This window comes from Lynx canadensis, chromosome X (assembly GCF_007474595.2).
Source record: "Lynx canadensis isolate LIC74 chromosome X, mLynCan4.pri.v2, whole genome shotgun sequence".
NCBI classification, from domain to species: domain Eukaryota; kingdom Metazoa; phylum Chordata; class Mammalia; order Carnivora; family Felidae; genus Lynx; species Lynx canadensis.
In genome coordinates, this window is record NC_044321.2 from 32,588,962 (window position 1) to 32,610,044 (window position 21,083).

Consider the following 21,083-nt stretch of genomic DNA (forward strand, 5'->3'; position numbering starts at 1 on the left):
CAATATAATGGGTAGCACATTTCTGGCATTTTCTTCTTCTTATCAACTTTCTCTGACCTGAAGTTCGTTTTCTTTGTTCTTCTTATCAAAAGATTTCTCTGACCTGAAGTTTAGGAGAGTAAGTGTTCATACCACACTTTATTGAGGTATTAGCAGTTGGGCAGCAACAGTATAGGTAATGGTGGCGGCGAGGGAGTCATTGTCAACCTTGTCTCTATTGCTTCCTCCTTCAGAGTGCTCAGGGCTGGTGGTACCCCAACAAGTGTATCAGCCTACATATAGCACCTTCCTGGCATTGCCATGTGAGGATTGGTCCCGTTTGAACTGCCTCTGGAGGAGAACCTGCTCTACCGTGTACCAGTCAAACTGAGTGCACTGGGGAGAAAGGGCTGTCCTAGTAGATTCTTTGGAATGCTCTTAGTAACTACCTGGGAGTACCATGTGCAGATACCCCTGGGTAGTCACAAATGGAAATTCACTTCTACCATTAGCTTCGAGTCTGGACTTGATAGCCAGGTAGGGCTGGGTAAATTTCAACACACTACTATTTTAAAATACGTAACAAACACCTTTAAATCTCAGTGGGTTGCGACAACGAACATTGGTTTGTCCTCACTCGTGGGGTAGTTCTGTGTGGGTTCCGGTTGGCTCCATGTGTGTCCTCATTCTGTTGGGGTTATTGGTTGCCTGGAGGGTGATCTCATGGCACGAGCAGAAGTGCAAAAGGGCAAGCCAAATCATGCCACCATACTGGGCTCACCAAGATCAAGTTGAAGGGACTTCCACGTAGCTTCTGCCTATATATAGATAGAACACAACATAGGGTACTAGTAAAGATAATGGACTTTGGAGCCTGACAACACTGGGATGGCAGATATTGTTGAATGGCTATTCAAAAACCCTTTATCTCCTTTTTCTTCCAGGATGGTGGACCCTCGTCTCCACAGTAGAGGCTCATAATGTCAGATACTTTTCCAGCCTCGCTTGTAGTGTAGGAAGCCATGTTACATGCTTCTGGCCAATGAGACATCAGGAGAGTTCTTCTGCCCCTGGGAAATTACTTTCCTGTTTGAGTAAGCCATTTCTCAATACCCTAGTATTCTCATCTGCAGGCAGGGGCTAGCTATAGTTCGCATTGTTGTATTACTAGTCCAAGTTACTTTGTAACAAACCATCCCAAATTTCAGCAGCGTACAATAACAAATACTGATTTTTCTTGCGGATGATCTGCAGGAGGTGGAGTGGATCTGCTTCAGGCTACGGGTAGGGTTCAGCCCAACTCCATGTATTTCAGGACAAGACAAACTACAGGAGCATGTGTGAAGCTTCTACGTCACTAAGATCCCTTTGACCAAAGCAGTTCACCTGGCCAAGCGCATCAGTAGGGCAGGGAAATATGCCCCGCCCGCCATGAGAAATACTGCAGTTACATAACAAAGGTACGGATGTATAATCCTACTACAATAGAACAAGGATTTAGAACAAGAATCCAACCTTCCCCCCTTCTTAGGTGTGTGAGCATAGACAAATCACTAGTTTCTGAGAACCTTAGTTTCCTCATCTCAGGATGGCATGGGGCTCTTTTCTCTGGGAGGTTGTGAAGGTTAAATGTAAACCATGTGCTACAGGAGGCCCTTAGCCAAAGTTAGCCCTGCACCCCGCCCCTCCCCCCCCACCAAACTCAGTTTACGAAATGGGTTCCTCCCAGAACACAAGTATATGATTGAATGCTGGTGTTCCATGAGGTTGATGCATGGATGAGAAGTCACCGAAACAAAAAGCTCCCTGAGGGAGGCAGCAAAGTGTTCATTCGTTAAATAAGCATTCATTGAACACCTGAAGTCATTATCTCAAGGTCATTGTCATGCTTTCATGCTTCAGTAAACTGTAACTTTTTCTTTTTCTTTTTTTTTGTGCGAGGTGGGGGGGGGGGCAAATGACCCTTCACTGACTCTGAGAAGAACATATGACCATTGTAATTCAGGGTTGATTTTGGCTGTTTCATAGGCTCCCTCTGCTGGAGTAAAACGGCATCTTTTTTTCTCAAGATGAAGTCCCTTTCCCTTTAATTGAAAGCAAATGTAATAAGCAATTTGCTGCATCGCTCGACTGGCTTTTCATATAGTGTTTCTGCTGCCATGTCCTAAATTTACCTGCCACAGAGCTGTAACACCAACCGGCACTTCTTGCCTTTTCAAAACAGAGCCTTACAGAAACCACTGATTTTAAAGAATTTACCCGAAATGTGAATTGTTAATAATCAGGTTTGGATTTCCTGTGAGTAATGCCCTTGTTACTTCCATTCTAACCTTCTCAGTTCTAGAACATCTGGGAGTATTATGGGAAGGCTGTGACGGGCCTATTTGGAGGTGCTTGCTAAAAGGAAATTAGCCTGAATCACCAGGTTCATTATGTAGGTAGACTATAATTTTCTAGAGAAAAAGTGAGGATTGATGCAAAACCAACACCTTCCCTGGCAGGGGTAGCCACCCTGTCTTGGGACACGCATGTTTTCAGGGCTATCAAAATGAGATTTTATGCGACTTTATTTTTAGGAAGCCATTATTCATTGCTTAATGTTTACAGAGTTTCACTTTATTTCTGGCTTGGCAGTGTGCCAAATAGGCTCCTTTGCCTTTGTCACCTCTTTATCTTTTTAGAGTTACTTTGGGGATTTAAATGATGTAGTAGGGTATTCAGTGAGTTCTGAATTGATTGATTAAAAGCAGCTTCTATGTGGTGGTGTAGAGGGGAGTCTTACAGTAGATGCTGACTCTAATGTACGGGAGGTGCTGTTGGCACATCCATTGCTGCCGTAGCCCAAACCAGTGTTCCCTTACAGCTTTGAAACCCAAAGTATGGTCTGGCATCACGTGTGGACAGATTGGTTAAAAACGTAAAATATCAAGCCTTATCCCAGACCTGCTGAATCTGACTCTGCACCTGTACAAGATCTCCAGGGGATTCTTATGCACATTAAAATTTGAGGAGCACTGGCCTAGAGTAAGGGGAAATCGCACAGTAATGCCACCCCTGAGGTATGCAAGATAGTGCTGGCACCTCAGAATCGGCCATAGCCAGAAACAACCTTACTCCTGCACTCCACTGAGGTCTGTGACTAACACCCACGGGCCTGGAGCCAGCTCCGCTCACTAGCTCTATAGTGCCGGGCAGTGAGCCCACACCCCCTGCCCTGCAGTCAGCGTTTACTGTCCTTGTTGATTGGTGCTTGCAGACTTTGACCTCATGGACTCTGACTTCCGGGACCTACCCCTCTCCCTTCCACTGACTTAGCTGACTTTCCTAGTGATTTATCACAGGTCTTCTGTGGCCCAAACTCCTACTTCCCAGCTGGGATGTCGCCAGGCCTAAGTGATGACACATGTTGTTGTTGAAACCGTATTAAAAGACCCCATGAGTCATCAACTAAACCCTTAGTCATAACTTTTAAAATCTCAGACGATCGAAATTCAACTTGAAGTACCTTACTTTTAAAAGAGGGGCACCAATAGGGATCAAATACCATGCCATGATTTCTGGGATATTCCTGCTCCAAATGCATACCTCGAATCTGATCATGAGGAACACTGTACACATCCTAATTGAGGGATATGCAATAAAATAAATTGCTTGTACTCTTTAAAAATGTCAAAGTCAAGAAAGACAAAGGCTGAGGATCTGTTCCAGATAATGAAGTCTAAAGGACATGACAGTCAATGCAATGTGTGATTCTGGATTGGATCCTGTAACAGGAAAAAAAAAAATCCTTAAGGGGAATTATGTGGGAGTATTAGAAAAATTTACACATGGGCTGTAGATTAATAGCATTGTATCAGTGTTCAATTTCCTGATTTTGCTAGTTACACTGTGGTCAGATAAGAGAATGTCCTTGTTTATGGGAAATATACACTCAAGTACTTTGAGGTAAAGGGGCATCATCTCTGCAACTTACTCTAAAGTGCCCCCTGAAGAAACAGAACGAAAAAGCAAACATGACAAAATGTTAACAAAACATGACTGCGCATAAATAGTATATAGGAAATTTTGTACTATTCTCATAATCTTTTGGAATTCTATACTAAAAGTTTACAAAAATGGAGTTTTACCAACAGAATACTGGGGGACTTCACAGAATTAAAGGAAGATATGTAAGACTCGGGGCAGCACGGGTACCTTCAGAACCAGAGGTGAAGACTTGATGCCAGCTGAGCAAACTCTGATCTGGACCAACTTCTTTAACAGGGTAATGGAAACCTGGAAATTCAGAGTAAGAAAAGGGTTTTTAAGGTCCTTTAATATCTCCCATTTCATGGATGAGAAACCCGAGATCCAGACAGCAAAAGTGTCTCGCCCAAGGATTGGCAGAAAATTAACAGTTTCCAACTGCAGACATTTACAACTCCTTTTCTTATTGGTTGATAAATGGATCCCTAAAGTTTGTGCTTTTCCTCATACTTTTAAGTTAGAACACGTTGAAGCAAAAACAAAATTAACATAAATGAAACTTGCGCTGTATGTGAATTTATGTTCTATGAACAAACATCTAAACAAGATTCCCCCTCATGTGTTTAACCTCTCCCCCCAATTTTACCTTTAAATGTGTTTATGATATTTAAACATAAAAAGCAGTGGTAATAGTCTTTTAACACATTTTATTTATATGTGAAAATCAGCCAGAAGATTTGAATTTCTCCACTTATCATGTGGGTGAGTACATTCTGTCCTTTTCCATGGCATTTTTCTCACCTCATAGAATACGTCATCTTCCGGTTGAAAAATAACACTAATCTAGACTCGGTTCTTGGAAATGTCCCCGTGATTTGGAGAAACTCTGATTGCAGTCCACTTGGAAAGGATAATCTCAGGCATGTAGGGACACGTAAAAGCCATCTAGTCCCACCCATTCCTTCTAAAGGTGAAAACTGCCTGCAGTTGGTAACTCAGAGACTCTCTCCCTTCACTTCCTGCACCTGCTTCACACTAAGGAACGGATTTAAAATGGAATAGTATCTATTTATGTATATTGAAATAATTATCTTCGACATCACTTCTGAAATAGCGGTATAGTTAGAGAAAACAGAGCTCCTTTAATCATCCTTCCTATAATCCTGTATTATCTGTATAGAAGAGGCATTTGTGTAGTGGTTGGATAATGAGTCTGGGAGCCGATAAACCTGCCTTGACCAATTACCTCCATGACAGCTTTTGAAATAGAATTCAAATCCTAGCTGAAGGATCCTACGTGATGGAGTGCAAAATTGAATATATATATATATATACAGTGGCTTAGTGTGTGGTGAGAAGCAATGAATTAAAACAGAATTAAGTATGCTTTCCATCACCTGTGTTCAGACACGATCATGAATGGCTAACATAAATTTTTCAGAGAATATGGATTCCAAAATTCACTATGGTGACAGACACTGTTGCCTACTAGATATCCATTTTCCACACCATCCTTACTAACAGAACTGTAATCTTGTTTGACGTAGCATTGTTCTCAGATAATTACTTGATTTTCCAACCTCTCTGTCAAGGTGGCTAAATCAATCAGTACTAGCTAATAATAATGTCAATGTAAGTCTACTCGGGAGTTCTGGGAAACCTTTTCCTTTCCTGATTATTTATATATATATATATATATATATATATATATATATATATATATATATATAAAGAAGAATGGATATGAGTGGTGCCGCCCTTCCCCATTTCTTCCTGCTTTGGATATAAACATGGTGTCTGGAGTTACAGCAGCCATTTTGTACCTTTGGGCCAACATGGGGGAAAGAAGAAAGAATTGGGACATTCTGGCTAATTCCCAGTAATCACTGATTCACAAATCACTGATCACAAATCACTGAATAGTATCAGCAGCCCACCACTTCCAGACTTTGTTATATGAGAAAAATAACCTTTTATTTGATGAAGGCACTGGAAGTCAGGTTTTCTAAAAATTTAACTTAAATACATCACTGATACAAGTATTGTAGATCCTTCTGAGGAAGTCTAGCTAGCTCAAAATAACCCCAGTTCTCTGTGAAAACCCTATCCTGCCCCCTCTCTGACTGGACTTTTGCACCCATGTTGAGGCAGTTGGGGTAAATGCACCTGGCCGAGGCTGAGCCAATCACATTCTCTCTCAGGAATTTGAAATTGGGTTTCATTGGTTCTACTTGATCTTGCAGTGTGGCTAAATTTGAGGAACGTTATAAAACTAGGAAGCCGGTATGTGTTGTGGTGTGATGGGAGGTCATCGTCAGCCATAGAGAGGTGGAAAAATGGGTCTGTGGAAAGTGAAAGAGCGAGGCAGAGACCAATGTCACCAAGACGGAGAACACTACCTGGGGCCTGGTGCACTTCTGGGTCCAAGTATTAGTCCCTTCATAGGTTTGGCTGCCTATTCCAGGAGCGGCTCCAGCTTCCTTCCAGAGAGCCAAGCAGCCCTTGGAGAAAGAAGTGAAATCCAGCCTCCACATTTTGGTCACTAAGCCTTGACTGCGGGTTGCATCATCCCAGAGATAATGTGCTTCTTTATGCAATTCGTTTGCCAGAAGGGAGCACACCATTTTTAATTTCATACAAGATTTAAGAAAGCCCTTCTTCAGGATAGCTAGTAAGGTTAGTGTCTTATAATCAAAGGATCTTGACATTCAGACAAAATGTATTAACAAACAGTTAAACCATTTGTTCTAGTGTTGGGCAAATACGTTCATTGTTCAATACCCTGATTTATTTTGCTTTTTAAAATGAAAGCATAGGGCCACCTGGGTGGCTCAGGCGGTTAAGCGGCCGACTTCAGCTCAGGTCATGATCTCGCGGTCCGTGAGTTCAAGCCCTGCGTCGGGCTCTGTGCTGACAGCTCAGAGCCTGGAGCCTGCTTCAGATTCTGTGTCTCCCTCTCTCTGACCCTCCCCCATTCATGCTCTGTCTCTGTCTCAAAAATAAATAAAAACGTTAAAAAATAATAAAATGAAAGCATAGTTTCCATATAGCAACATGTACAAATCCTAAGTGCATAGTTCAATGATTTCACTGTATAACTCGCATACTCACTACCCAGGTTAAGAAAAGGAACATTTCCGGGGCGCCTGGGTGGCTCGGTCAGTTGAGCGCCCGACTTCAGCTCAGGTCATGATCTCACGGTCCGTGAGTTCGAGCCCCGCGTCGGGCTCTGTGCTGACAGCTCAGAGCCTGGAGCCTGTTTCAGATTCTGTGTCTCCCTTTCTCTCTGCCCCTCCCCTGTTCATGCTCTGTCTCTCTCTGTCTCAAAAATAAATAAACGTTAAAAAAAAATTAAAAAAAAAAAAAAAAGGAACATTTCCATCATCCCAGAAAGTTCCTCTATCCCAGTTAGTACCACTTGCCCCCCCCCCCAACATACACACAAAGGACACAGGGAGGTAACCACTCATCTGTAGCACTGTAATTTGTTTTGTCTCTTCTTGAACTTCATATAAATGGAATCATACAGCAAGTACTCTCTTGTTCAACATGTTCATGAGATCCATCCATGTTGTTGCATGTATCAATAATTTGTTCTCTTTTTGTGGAGTAGCATTCCATAGTGTGAACATACAATTTATTCATTCATTTTAGGATGTTTCCAGGCAGGTCTTATGAATACAGCTTATGAGAGGCGCCTGGGTGGCTCAGTCGGTTAAGTGTCTGACTTTGGCTCAGGTCATGATCTCCGATTCGTGAGTTCAAGCCCCACACTGGGGTCTCTGCTGTCAGCACAGCACTCTCTCTCACAAGTATCAAACATTAAAAAAAATGACTAAAGCTTATGAATAAACTCTTATGAAGAAAGCTGTTGTGGACATTCTTATACAAGTGGACCTGGGTACTTATTTCCCTCCGACACTGATGTACTATAGAAGAAGTCCAAGTTATACATCTTACATGGTAAATATATCTATTTACATAGATCTGTAGATACATATCTCACATGCATGCACCTGGATAAATTTTGTCTCTAGTTGTTCCTTTATAGTGTAATTGGGAAACCTTATTTTGTAAGTACCTCTTCATAATTATATTTTAATGTACCTACCCACTTTACATATTAAACATGGGGCTACACTCTCAGTATTATGGGGATTCATGCTTTTTATTTAAAAATTGCTAGGGGCGCCTGGGTGGTTCAGTCAGTTAAGCGTCCCACTTTGGCTCAGGTCATGATCTTACAGTTCATGAGTTCAAGCCCTGCATTGGGCTCTGTGCTGACAACTCAGGTTCTTGGAGCCTGTTTCAGATTCTATGTGTCTCTCTCTCTCTCTCTCTCTCTCTCTCTCTCTCTCTCTCTCTCTCTGCCCTTTCCCTGCTCACACTGTCTCCCTCTCAAAAATAAACATTAAAAAAAATTTAAAAATTGCTAAATGGTCAGTAGGATTTTGTGTTACAACTAATGAAACAAATTTATGGGGAGGGTACCTGGCATTACACTTATAATTAAAAGTCTAGTCTGAGACCAGGTATAGATACAGCAAAGCTACGTGAACCACATAAGACAGTTCTTTGTTCCAAACACCTGTGCAATTTACAATACTAAATAGTACTGGATTTGCAATACAAAGCCCTATAAAGCAGTGCCTGTGTCCCAGCATCATGAGTGGGGCTTTTTACAAAATGTGAGTGTCCAGTCGTACCCCACCTCCCATAAAATCTTGGTCTGAAGTGGGGGCTCTGTTTTTAAATCCCTTCATATAATTATATGCTATATAGTAGCTGACCAGCTCGCCATTTCTTTCCTATGTCCATCCTTAATTCTGGTGATTACCCTCAGTTGAACATCGGTGACTGTGAATGGCTTTCATTTCCTGTTACACTTTCCCCAGGCAACATGAGATGAGGCACACAATTTACTAAAGATATTTCTTTATGAAGACAGCGACATTAAAATAATAACAAATGATGCAGAGTGGCCGAATAAGACCCGTCTGGGTTAATATAGAGCACATAATTTATTCAGACTAGAATATCATCTCCACTGATGGCAGGGAGTTTTCTCTCTTGTTCAGTGATATTCTTCTGGTGAGCCATAGGAGGGCTCAATAAATATTTACAGAATAAACCCTGTATAAAGCAAGGATCTTAGTTCTAACTTATGAGGTTATATATCCTGCTTTGCTTAGTACTGGTTATATATCCCAGCTGCTCACCCCAGCTCCGTTAAGGACCAGGAAAAAGCCTCCCTAGGTCTGTTGATTAGGCAGCAACCCACTTGGAATTTGTGGGAGCTCAAATCTAACGAGGAGGACTTGGGGACCTTCTTGTCCTTAACAGAGGAAAGATGTCGATTTACCTCATTCTTCTTTCTTCATCCACAGAGCCAGCTCCTCCTAAGATTCTCTATTCCTTCTCCTTCCTTTAGGAGTAAAATGAAAATCGAAACTAACCACGGAGACTCTTTTCTTTATCATGGCCACCTGATCCCTAACCAGGGATGATGGTGGCAGCTCCCTTCATGCCCAGGTCACCCAAAAGGTCCTTTTTCAATGTATCGTTTATGTAGAAAGTGATTCTAACTGAATTTTATAGTCTAGCTCTCCTAAGATCGCTGGCTAAAACTTTCTGACTGGAAACCAGAAAACAATAAACCAGAATCACTTTCCCTTTCAAGTACCTGAAAACACAATGTCAACATAACAAAAATACTTTGGACATGATCGCACAAAGGGTTCTCTACCGAAGTGAACACAAAGGGAAGAAGGAAAGTTCTACACGTATGTATAAATCATACAAATCATGAACCAGAAAGGTTGTGAGTCAGTAATGTCATTTTATAGTTGAAAACCATGAAGCAAGAGAAGTTAAATCACTTGTTCAGGGCCATATAATGACAAAGGCAGAAATTCTGAATTTCCCAGCCATGGTCAGACACCCCACCTCACCCCCACCACACCGGCTTTAGGTTTCATTTTTGTATACAGAGATGGTAGCACTTATGGTCAAACCCCCACTGCATCACACTGGTTCCTTTAGCCCCAAGGAACAGATTTACTAAAATGTATTTTAAGGTATTGGGGGAAAAAAGAAAACAAGATCTAAGCAATTTTAAAGAACTCTGCCTTCGCTCCCCTGTTTCTCTGACCTTCAGGGCACCCATCACTCCTGCGGGCCCACGTCAAAAAGCTTGGGGAAGGAAACCCTTTTAGCTTGTTCTGTCAAAAGCATCTAGGTAAAAGAGTGATTGAGCCCTAAAATGTCACAAATTGTTCAGATACTGTTCTTCTAAGGCCATTTTTGTGAACAGCTCTCTAAAGGGACAAGGTAGGCAGTAATCACTTAAGTTGAGGTGACAATGGTTCCTGGAAAAGAAGATAATTGCTTCACAGCACTTGTTGCTAAGGCTCTCATGCACTTCCTCCCTGTCTTCCCGAATCGACCTTGAGGATTGGGGGACCTGCTGTCATGGTGGCGGATTGGAGAGTGCCCATTGTCTCTGATCTGGAGCAGGATACGTTGAAGGAGAAGGGAGATCGCCCAGGACAATGGTAGCAAAGGTGACCGTTTGTTTTCCAGGCCTGACCTCTGGGCTCTAGGACAGCACTTAAGAAAGATCAATCACAACTTTGTGAGCGCAGCCAGAACTGGAAGCTGCATTTGCATTCGTCGACTTAGACAGTCAGCCTCACTTTAAAGAGCTGCGTGGCCAGGGTTTCTGTAGAAACAGAGGTACACGTGGGCAAAAATTGCTTCGCCAGGAAATGAATGCTAGCAATGCTGTTAGGTTGGCACTTTATGGCTACCCAGTTAATGGGAGTGTGGCCGTTAAGTCACCCAAGGAACAGTGACTTTTAAAAAGGGAATAATTTTTCCCTCCTAACAAGAGTCTGGAGACGGGTAGTCCTGGTTGTGGTACAGATGCTCAATGATTTCCAGAAACTGCAGGATCTTTTTTCCTCCTCCATCATTTGCATGTTGGCCTTTGATCCATGTGATCATTGCCTCAGGATGCAAAATGGTTGCTGTCGTTCTAGGCCTCACACACAAACATCCAAAGCACCAAAAAAAGGAGAGGCAGGTAACAGCCAAGTCCATCCACTTTATTTTCATTTATCACGAAATAATAAGCTTTCTAGGAAGCTCTTGCCCCAACAGATATCCCCATTGATCAAAATGAGGCTACATAGCCAAACCTAGCTTCAGGGAAGGCTGAGAACTGAGTATCTGGCAAGAGACAAAAGGATTGAGATGATTGGCTGAGGCTGTTCACTGTTTATAACCTGAAGCTAAATACAGTTGTCACTCTAATAAAATTGAGATCTAGTTATCAAGGAATAAGGGGGAGAATGGATGCTTAGTAGCTAACTAATGGTGGAAGGCATAAATATGTAATCAGAATTTCCTATTTGGAAAGGTATTTACTATATACTATTACTATATACTATATACTATACTATTACTATTTACTATATACCTGATTACACTCAACTACTCATCTCTATTTTCTGTACTCTCTAGCACAGTGTCATGCACCCAGCAAGTACTTGAAAAAATGTCTGTTGAACCATGATTTGAGAACATTGCAATGATATATTCATTCAGCAGTGGCTTAGAGAAGGGTGTGATGTGAAATGTCAACTATGCATCCAGCCTTAATAACATACGTATGTATGTATGTACGTATGTATATATGTATTTAGGTGATCTCTACACCCAATGTGGGGCTCGAACTCACAGCCCTGAGATCAAGTGTCCTGTGCTCTTCCGACTGAGCCAGCCACGTGCGCCTCATTCACTTTAGAGGCATCAAGAGGCCAGGGACTATAATATTCAAGTAATCAGTGCCAAGAGGCTAAAACAATTTCTAGTTCTTTAAGCTTTCTACTTAGGAAGAAAGTACATAAGAGAATATGCCTCTTGATAACATACCTAGGATAGAGGACAGGTTAAATATGCATTAAGATCTCACTGCAAAGGACCTTTGGCCTAGCCTATAAGAAATGAAACCACTGAAACATACCATCTCATCCACATCCCAGAATTAGAGCCCAAATAAGCATAGATAAATTTGTAAATAGTTGTCATGAATCACAAAATAACAAAATTCTATTGCCAAAAGCACATTAAAGACCATTTTGGAGCGCCTGGGTGGCTCAGTCAGTTAAGCGTTTGACTCAATTTTGGCTCAGGTCATGATCTCACGGTTGTGACATCGATCCCGGTGTTGGGTTTTGCGATGGGCGTGGAGCCTGCTTGGGATTCTTTCTGTCCCTCTGCCCCTCCACCACTTGCACACGTGCACTTTCTCCCACTCAAAAACAAAAACCAAACCACCAGCTTAACTCCTTATTTTTTCACATGAGGAAACTGAGGTCCAGAGAGGTTATATGATTGGTCTAAAGTCACATAGTTAGTGAGAGACTTGTCTAGAAACCAGATAAACTTGAGAGGTATTTTACAGAAGCAAAGAAACATGGTTTGGGGTAAGTGGGACCCTGTAAGCTCAAAGTTTGGGGATGAGAAAAATAAATACACACACATGAAGGGCCATCCATTACTAGTATATCAATTATAAATTACAACAACTTAGGGATGTGAGCTGACACAAGCTGGTCCTTGGGTGGAGCCTGGGGCTGAGTGGTGAGCAACAGCAGGGTTATTTTATGATACAGATTCTGAGCACAGACCCCCCCAGGCCTATGGTACTGAATGGTGGGAGTTGAGTCACTAATTAAACTTTGGATGTCTGTTTCAACTATAGCTTATGTATCAATTATAGCTTATAGCTTATAGCCTGTTTCAATTTATAGCTTATGTGTCGTGCATATGCTTAATGCCAGAAATTGTGCTAAGGGTCTTTTGTGGAGTCCTTGTAGCAATGCAGTGAGATGGGTAGGTCTTACTTTTGCTGCTTTTTCCAAACGAGTAAACTGAGGCTTAGAAAGTACAGCAGCCCCCCCCCCCCACTTATCCACAGGGTATACATTTTAAGACTCCCCAGTGGATGCCTGAAACCATAGATAGTACTGACCCCTATATGTACTATGCTTTTTCCCATACATACATACCTATGATGAAGTTTAATTTATAAATTAGGCACAGGAAGAGATCAATGACAAAACTAACAATAAAATAGAATTAAAACAATACATTGTAATAAAACGTATGTGAATGTGGTATTTCTCAAAATATCTTACTGTACTGTACTCTTGTGCTGATGTGAGATGATAAACTGCCTACATGATGAGCTGAAGAGAGGTGAATGACACAATCGTTGGGCGTCTGGGTGGCACAGTCGGTTAAGCATTCGACTTTGGCTCAGGTCATTATCTCATGGTTCGTGGGTTCGAGCCCCGCATCAGGCTCTGTGCTGACAGCTCAGAGCCTGCTTTGATTCTGTGTGTGTGTCTCTCTCTCTCTGCCCCTCGTCTCTTTCTTAAAAATAAATTCACATTAAAAAAGAAATTAAGGAAGGTAGGGGTGCCTGGGTGGCTCAGTCGGTTGAGCATCCAACTTCGGCTCAGGTCATGATCTCATGGTTTGTGAGGTCAAGCCCCGCATCTGGCTCTGTGCTGACAGCTCAGAGCCCGGGGCCTGCTTCAGATTCTGTGTCTCCCTCTTTCTCTGCCCCTCCCCCACTTGCGCGCGCATGCGCACGCGCGCTCTCTCTCTCTCTCTCTCTCTCTCTCAAAAATAGACATTAAAAAAATTTTTTTAAATGACACAGGCATTGTGACTTAGCAATAGGCTGCTATTGACCTGATGACTCATCAGAAGGAGGATCACTTCTTCGGGACGGAGTTTGCCCAAGGGTAACTGAAACCACAGGAAACACAAGCTCAGATACAGAGAGCCTGCTGCGGAAGTAACTTGCTTAAACCCACCATGCTAGAAAGTGCTGAAGCTAAGTCTGGAACTCTGGTCTGTCTGATCTGAAAGCCCCTATGTTTTCTTATCATGCTGTGCTCCTTCTTTTGGCTCAAGAGCCAGACCCTTCAATGCCTCGGGAACCAGAGTTTGGAATCCTGAGGAACCTTAGAGGCCACCTAGTACAGTGCTGTTCACTGGGTTGTTTCCAGACCAGCAGCATGCCCACTACCTGAGAACTTGTTAAGAATATAAGATCTCAGGCCCCAGTCCACAGCTATTCAGAATGTCTGCAGGTAGGGCCCAGGAGGCTCTGTTTTAGCTAGCTAGCTCACTAGGTGATTTTAAAGGCACACTAAAATTTAAGAAGCACTGGGTTAGTAGACAGATTCTAGTCCAGTCTCTTTATGTTAAAGATGAGGAAACAGAGTTGTGCTGACTTAACCATGGTCACTGTAGCTGTGTTGGATCTCAAGCCCGGACCTCCTGAATCCTAGTCCAGTGTGCTGTCTGCTGTGTTCTTTAGTTTCTCTATTACTGTCCCACAATATGTGCATTGGTTCCTGCCCTGGAAACACCGGATGAGGTTCAGTAGACCTCTGACCTGACCTAGTATATCCACTCATGTGGCATATCTGCTTTCTCCCTTCCACTCCTCTGTGATTCAGACCAAAGGTGTTTATCCAGACCTGGGACTATCTTCTGTTTGGGAAGTCTTTTCTTCCCTTTAGCTCTTCTCCTGTCCTCCTTTTCCTTCTTCATCATGTATTATTATTATTATTATTATTATTATTATTACCTTGCTTTTGAAAACCATTTTACATTCATTCAATATTTCATAGCAGTGATTCTCAAATTTTACCATACTTTGGAATCACTCAGGGAGCTTTAAAAATACTGATGCCTGAGTCTCACATCCAGACAGTCTGATGTAATTGGTTGGGGGTGTGGCCAGGCCTTCATGATTTTTAAAAGCTCCCCAGGTGATTGCAGTGTGCAGCCAACCACTGGCAACTGCTTTTTTAGGAGTCTCACCATGACTGGAGGAGGTAGGTGGGGCAAGTGTTTGTGATCCCCTTTCCATAGATAAGGAAGCTCAGGCTCTGAGACATCTGGTGTCTTGCCGAAAACAATGAAATCACCTAGTGACACTTGGTGGCTTACCAGGTACTTATAATAAATCTTTAAAGCCAGCTGTCAGTCTGCAAGAATGGAGTAAAACCTGTTTTTCTTTTCTGGTTCCCAGTGTTTTTTGGGCTTGTGTTTCCTGACATGAGAAGGGAAAAGACACAACTTTGCAATGGCATCTGGGACCAAATGTTTATAACTGAAATTCCCTGTTCAATGCCTTTAATAACTCGAAGATAATCATGAACTAGCGCACCCCCCCATCCCCCCTGCCGTTCATCACCCAACATAATAATGGTCAGAGAACATCAGGAAAACCAGATGGAAGAGACTTGCTCATTCTGCACCAGCACATGTGCCCCATTTGGAGACCAATTAAGAAAATAACAAACCTGGCCACATTGGCTAAGGGAACTCTCCACTGGGGTTTGCAAATTTGAGCACGTGTTTCCCATGCACGGTATATTGGAAGAGAATTTCCCATTGGTGTTTGCTTCTCTTTTCTGGGTATCCTGATCATTTAAATTATGGTGTGCAGTGTTCTTGGCTGGTGCTCCCTTTTATGTCCCTGGATGTCTCTGGGAACTTCCTATAGTTCCTTCAGTCTAATTTCTCACCCTTCGCAGGAGAGATCGTCTGCTGCAACCAGCCTCTCTGTTCCCATAATGCCTTGCTCCTTCAGGTGTGTTCCCTGCACCAGCAGCCACAGCAACAACATTACCACCTGGGAGCTTATTAGAAATGTAGAATCCCGGTCCCATCCCAGACCCACTGACTCAGAATCTGCGTTTTAACAAGAACACCGAGTAATTGGCACGTGGTGGTTTGAGAGGTGTTGCCCTAATACCCAGAGTTTTTCCCCCATTATCCCGCAGTTGAAAATGCTCTCCCTCCTGGCTACTTTCATTTATCCACTTCCTAATTGTCCTTCAAAGCTTAGCTCGGATCCCTCTCCATCTGTGAGTCCCCCAATATTTATTCCCTCCACCTTACCGCTATAGGTCATGACTTATAGAATTTGAACCAATATTGAATGTTTCGTTATTTAAATAGTTCAGGTATTATTAGCCTAATTATTAAGATTACTTCTCCCCTCGAAGTGCCTTGCACAGGCTTTGCACAAACATGAATTGTTCGGTTCATCAAGATCTATTTCCTGCTTGAAAGCTGTCCTTAGCCCTATCCTTTCTCTTTAAGCTCCTTCTACCTTAAAGGAGCTTCCCTGAGTTTTTGTCCCCTCAGCACCTGAAGTAAATCTCCACCCACTCCAGAGATTTTTGTGAAGCCCTGGCTCTTCTCTGTAACCTAGTGGGTTCCAACCAAACCACAACTCCAAAAAGTCATAAAAAGTAAAAAACAAACCAAAAAACAAAAAACAAAAAAACAAAAACCTAACCAATTGTGGATATTGACTTTCTCCAGAAAAGTTTCCCTAACTTTTTCATTTGAAATTATTTGGACTGGGCATTTTTAAAAAGAAGTTTCCTTTTGGGGTTGGGATGTTTTTCCTGCCTTACGATGGTGCCCATGGGAAACTTAGGATTGTCTCTGGCTCTCTCGTGGGATGTGCCATGAAGTGTTCTCTCTTTTACTGGCCCCAGACCCTGAGGCAAGAGACACATCTTTGAGGCTACCATCTCCCCAAATTGCAGGAGGGAGCAGGGGGCACATATCCTAGCTACCTATAAATCCCAAGACCTATCCCGAGGATTGGAGGCTCTCTCCTGAGGCTTGGCACAAGGGGGTGTAGGAAGGAGAGCAGGAGCTCCAAACGAACTTTGAACTTCCTGGTTTCCTTTCTGCGTCAACTTTTCCTACCGTGAACAGCTTTTAGTTCCATCTTGACCCTATATGTCCTTCAAGTCTACTGTTTATGGTATCAACTTAAAGTTCAAAAATACCCAGGTTCTAACAACTCAAAAACCTTTTCCTCAAAGCTGTGGTCCATGGTTATCAAGTCCTTTTAATGTTCACAGGTGGTCAAATGGCTTGTTTCTTTTCTCTGGGAAGAAGCCTCTGCCAGCACATATGGTAGTCAAAGGATTGGAGTCAGATAAATTGCTGATGAAAACACCAAAATTAATATAAGATTTAGTCTGCTACATATTGGTGTGATATAGGAGTGGCTTTCTGCATTCCATGTAGATGGGCAATCACACACTCAGGACGTTTTGGACTGTTGGTTACTGACATTGGCACTGGCTGATCTCTAGCCATAGCAGGACTGCCACTTCAGAGGGCCTGTGGGTAGGACACTTGCCCTGGAAAGATGTGTGTGGTGAAGGAAGCTATCTATGGCTTTGGTTCATCTCATGGATTTCCTTAATGAAAATCTCTCCTCCACATGGAGGTGGTTCAACCACCGCACAACCTTCAGGTCGAGCCAGGAAACATAGCGTGGGCCTTATTGTTCTCTGTCTCTTCAATCTCAGAGTCCAGCCCAACAGGACTAGTTCACAACAGACACCTGTTTGAAAGCCAGTGACGGGCATCAGCTAAACTAATGAAACTGCTTAAATCAAACCACAGCTGACTTGCTTTGTATTTTTGAGATATTGTAATTTATTTTAATTCAGTGTAAAAAACAATTAAAGAACCAAATCCATCCAAGATACCAGTACACACATAGGCCTTAGGTGCTACAAATACAGGAGAGGGAGTTTGGGTTTGTTTTGGTAAATGCCTAATGGGCAGGGAGCCCCTTTTCTTCCATCCCGTCACTCCCCCTCCCCCCACCGCCCCACCCCACCCCGAAATGTCACTTCCTCATTCTGGGGCCTCCGCATCTCAGAAGCACAGTGGCCATCTTCTCAGAGGTAGAATGTGTGCTCACGTGGGCGTTCCTGTGTGTCAGGTGCAGGGATGGAAGAATGCCGGAGGAAGCAGACAGATGTGGTCATGTCTCTTCTTTCTGTGCTGTTTGCTCAGGGGGAAGAAAAAGAGCACACTCTTCATCTGTGTTCCTCCTCCACACACCTTTAATGAGCACTGTTTTCAGTTTTTATTTGCTCATCAATAAACCCAAGGGTAGGTCTTGTCTGTTCCCAGAGATAAAAAACTGCATGCATAACTGGTCTTTATCCAGCCAAACAAGCACAGTTTCTCTTTGTTTATCACAGTGTTTCAGGGAGATAAGAGGAAACCACCCAGACATGATGCACAGACCCAGGAGGTTTTGAAATCCTTTGTAAACTCATGCTCTATTCTGAGCTGTGGATTAGTGATGGAAAGAAAGGAAGAGGGCATCACATATAACCTAAGTTGATTTTGCTCCTAGTTTTAAAACAAGCAGGTGAATCCCCCCACCCCCCCCCCACACACACACGCAAAGAGACAGAGAGAGGGGAGAGAGAGAGAGAGAGAGAGGAAATCATTAATAAATGTTCAACTGAGGAAAGAATAAGCTGATTCAATTATTAGCACAGAAGTAAAAATAGGGAGAATTTTAGTAATTCAAATGAGAATATACCCCGAAAACAGTGGACCTTTTTCCTATCACAAAAACTTTCTGTCTTATGGATTCAGACCAATATTGGCAGACAGGATCTAAGTTCAGTTGAAGAGCCACATATATTGCCAAGAAAACGTGGGCTGGGACAGGTTAGAATCCTATTTTAAATTTTTTTCTAATGTTTATTCATTTTTGAGAGATCAAGAGAGACAGAGAGTGAGTGGGGGAGAGACAGAGAGAGAGGGAGACACAGACTCTGAAGCAGGCTCCAGGCTCTGAGCTGTCAGCACAGAGCCCAATGCAAGGTTCGAACCCATGAACTTCAAGATCATGACCTAAGCTGAAGTTGGACACTTAACCGACTGAGCTACCCAGGTGCCCCAAGGTTAGAGTCCTATTAAGTCCATGCCTTTCGAGGCTCTTGCAGGTTTCTGAGAGCAAGGCAGCCTAGAGGGGTTGATGTGAGACTGGTGATGGAAGCTATTAAGTAGAGTAACACTAATAATAAACATAAGATCAGTTGGCACCGATAGAAAGGCACAAAGGAAAAGATGTTTTTAATAGCAAATGAAAATTTGGGGTAGCAATTTGAGTAGATGCAGGAAATCTCCTAGGAAATCATCTAGGAGAAATTTGCTATTGAGCTCTGGAAAAACCCAAGGTTGAGCCCTGAAATGATGGTGGGAGTGCCTGGGAGGATAGAATCGTCAGGAATTTAAGGCAGAAAGGAGAATACCCAAGAGACAAAGATAGGTAGCTAATGGAAGGAAAACTTAAGTTGAAAGCCACAACACCATTGCTTCAGAGCAACCAGATAGAAAATGAGGAGATAGTGAAGTCTTAGTGAAGCTGAATGGTGCTTCGTGGTCTGTGACACATATTCTGCATTACTGTCTCTTTCCACCCTTAGGCTCATGAACTTAAATTGCCCTATGGTAGACTTTTGACTATATCTCATCTCCAGTTCTGGATAGTGAATTCCCTGTAGGGAAAGTATATGTCCCAGGCTTTCTAGAATTTCCCCTATAATACCGAGTATGGGGCCTCACTGGAATAGTAGCTCAGTAAGTGTTAATTGGCAGAATTAATTAGTTAATGAACAGCCTCCTCTTTAAGAAATTAATTAGGTAATCCCAAATTAAATGCTAGATTTGAGGAGCCAAAACCTGGATTATATGTTACCCTTCTCATGTTGAGTAAGTCAGAGGAGCAAAACCCTGCAGAAGGAAAGAGAGAGAGGAAGAGATGAAGGAAAGAAGGGAGGAAGGAAGGAAGGAAGGAAGGAAGGAAGGAAGGAAGGAAGGAAGGAAGGAAGGAAAAGAAAGAAATCATTAGTACTTTACTTCAGAAGGAATCAGTGAGTATAATGCTAGATATCGGGCAAAAAGATTTGAGGTGTGAGTCTTAGGAGAGAGGCCAAAATGGAATGGACTTTTCCTTGATCCTTGATTCATTCAATCAGGCCAAGGCTGAACTTTAGGTGATTTTTGGAGGGGTGGGTGTGGAGGTGAGCAGTGGCCATGGTTACTCTGGCTAGTAATTTTCTGCTGCAGGTTTGTGTTTTTGGAAGGTTGACTTTGTGAAAGCAGAGGTCTTGTCCACCTTGTTCGCTGTCATACCTCCAGCATCCAGAACAGCTCTCTTGCCATATAGTAGGGACTTAAGAAATAATTGGGGAAAGAAGAGAAAAAGGGAGGGCTCTGCTTTTCATGCAAGTAAACCTGGCACTTACTCGCTCCCTTATGGGTTACCAAAGGCCCCCTCAGGTTCTGTGTTAGCAATCAAAGATACCAAAAAGGTGAGATGCCACAGTCTTTGCCCCCAAATAAGTGATCGTCTAGTGGAGAGAGAGGGAGGGAGAGACAGAAACATACCAGGTGGTAAGTGCTCCTCCAAAGAGTCATGGTAAAGATAGAGTGGGCCAAAGGGAGCAGGGAGCATCTCATCTGCCCTGAGGAAGAGTGGGCAGCAGAAAACATCTCAATCCTGAGCAGAATCCTAATAAACTCAACGAGGCTTTGTAGGCTTGAGAACGTTTTAATCTCTATAGTCCTAAAACGGACTGTGGGTATATTGAGTCAACTATGGAAGACGGCGAGTCATTGCATTTTAGCCATTGTCTATTCAGGGTCATTTTGCTACTGAAAGTTATTTTGCCTTGGTGCCCACTGGACTTTGGTTTCATTCCGGGAATGCAAAGGCTACAGTGAGTCTGTCATGCGGCAGCGTCTCATAGAATTGTGGCTTTATAAGCGCAGTCTAAATGACACAGACCGAAGGCCCATTGTCTGGTCCAGACCTGCACCACACACTGGGAGTAACAGCTTTGTTAAGCATGATGGGTTAGGCCCAGTCTTTGTTCTTTTCTGAGCACTTTCTCGTTCCAATGACAAGGATTAATGATACAACCACTGTAAAGTGGTCTTTGCATTTTATAAAAGCCTTTAGCAATAAAAGTGCGTGTTTCCCCATCAACACAGCAAATTTCCTGAAGAGGGTGGATAAACTTGACAACAGAAAGAGCATCAGTTGTTTGAAAAAAAGTTCTGGCTGGCTAAGCTTATTTACGCATAGGAAAAGGATGTGTGGGGTGGGGGGTGGATATGCTGATGAACTCTTTAACAAGAAAATCCAGAGTCTGAGGAAAAAAGAAGATCCTGATTGGACTTCTGCTTCTTGATTTCCT

At 42.8% G+C, this 21,083-nt stretch overlaps 1 protein-coding gene across 1 annotated transcript in view; it reads left to right on the top strand.

Annotated features, from left to right (window-relative positions):
- LANCL3 (LanC like 3) overlaps nt 1–21,083 on the top strand; it is a 96,284-nt gene that overhangs the window by 55,322 nt on the left and 19,879 nt on the right. The gene's annotated exons all lie outside the window — the stretch shown is intronic.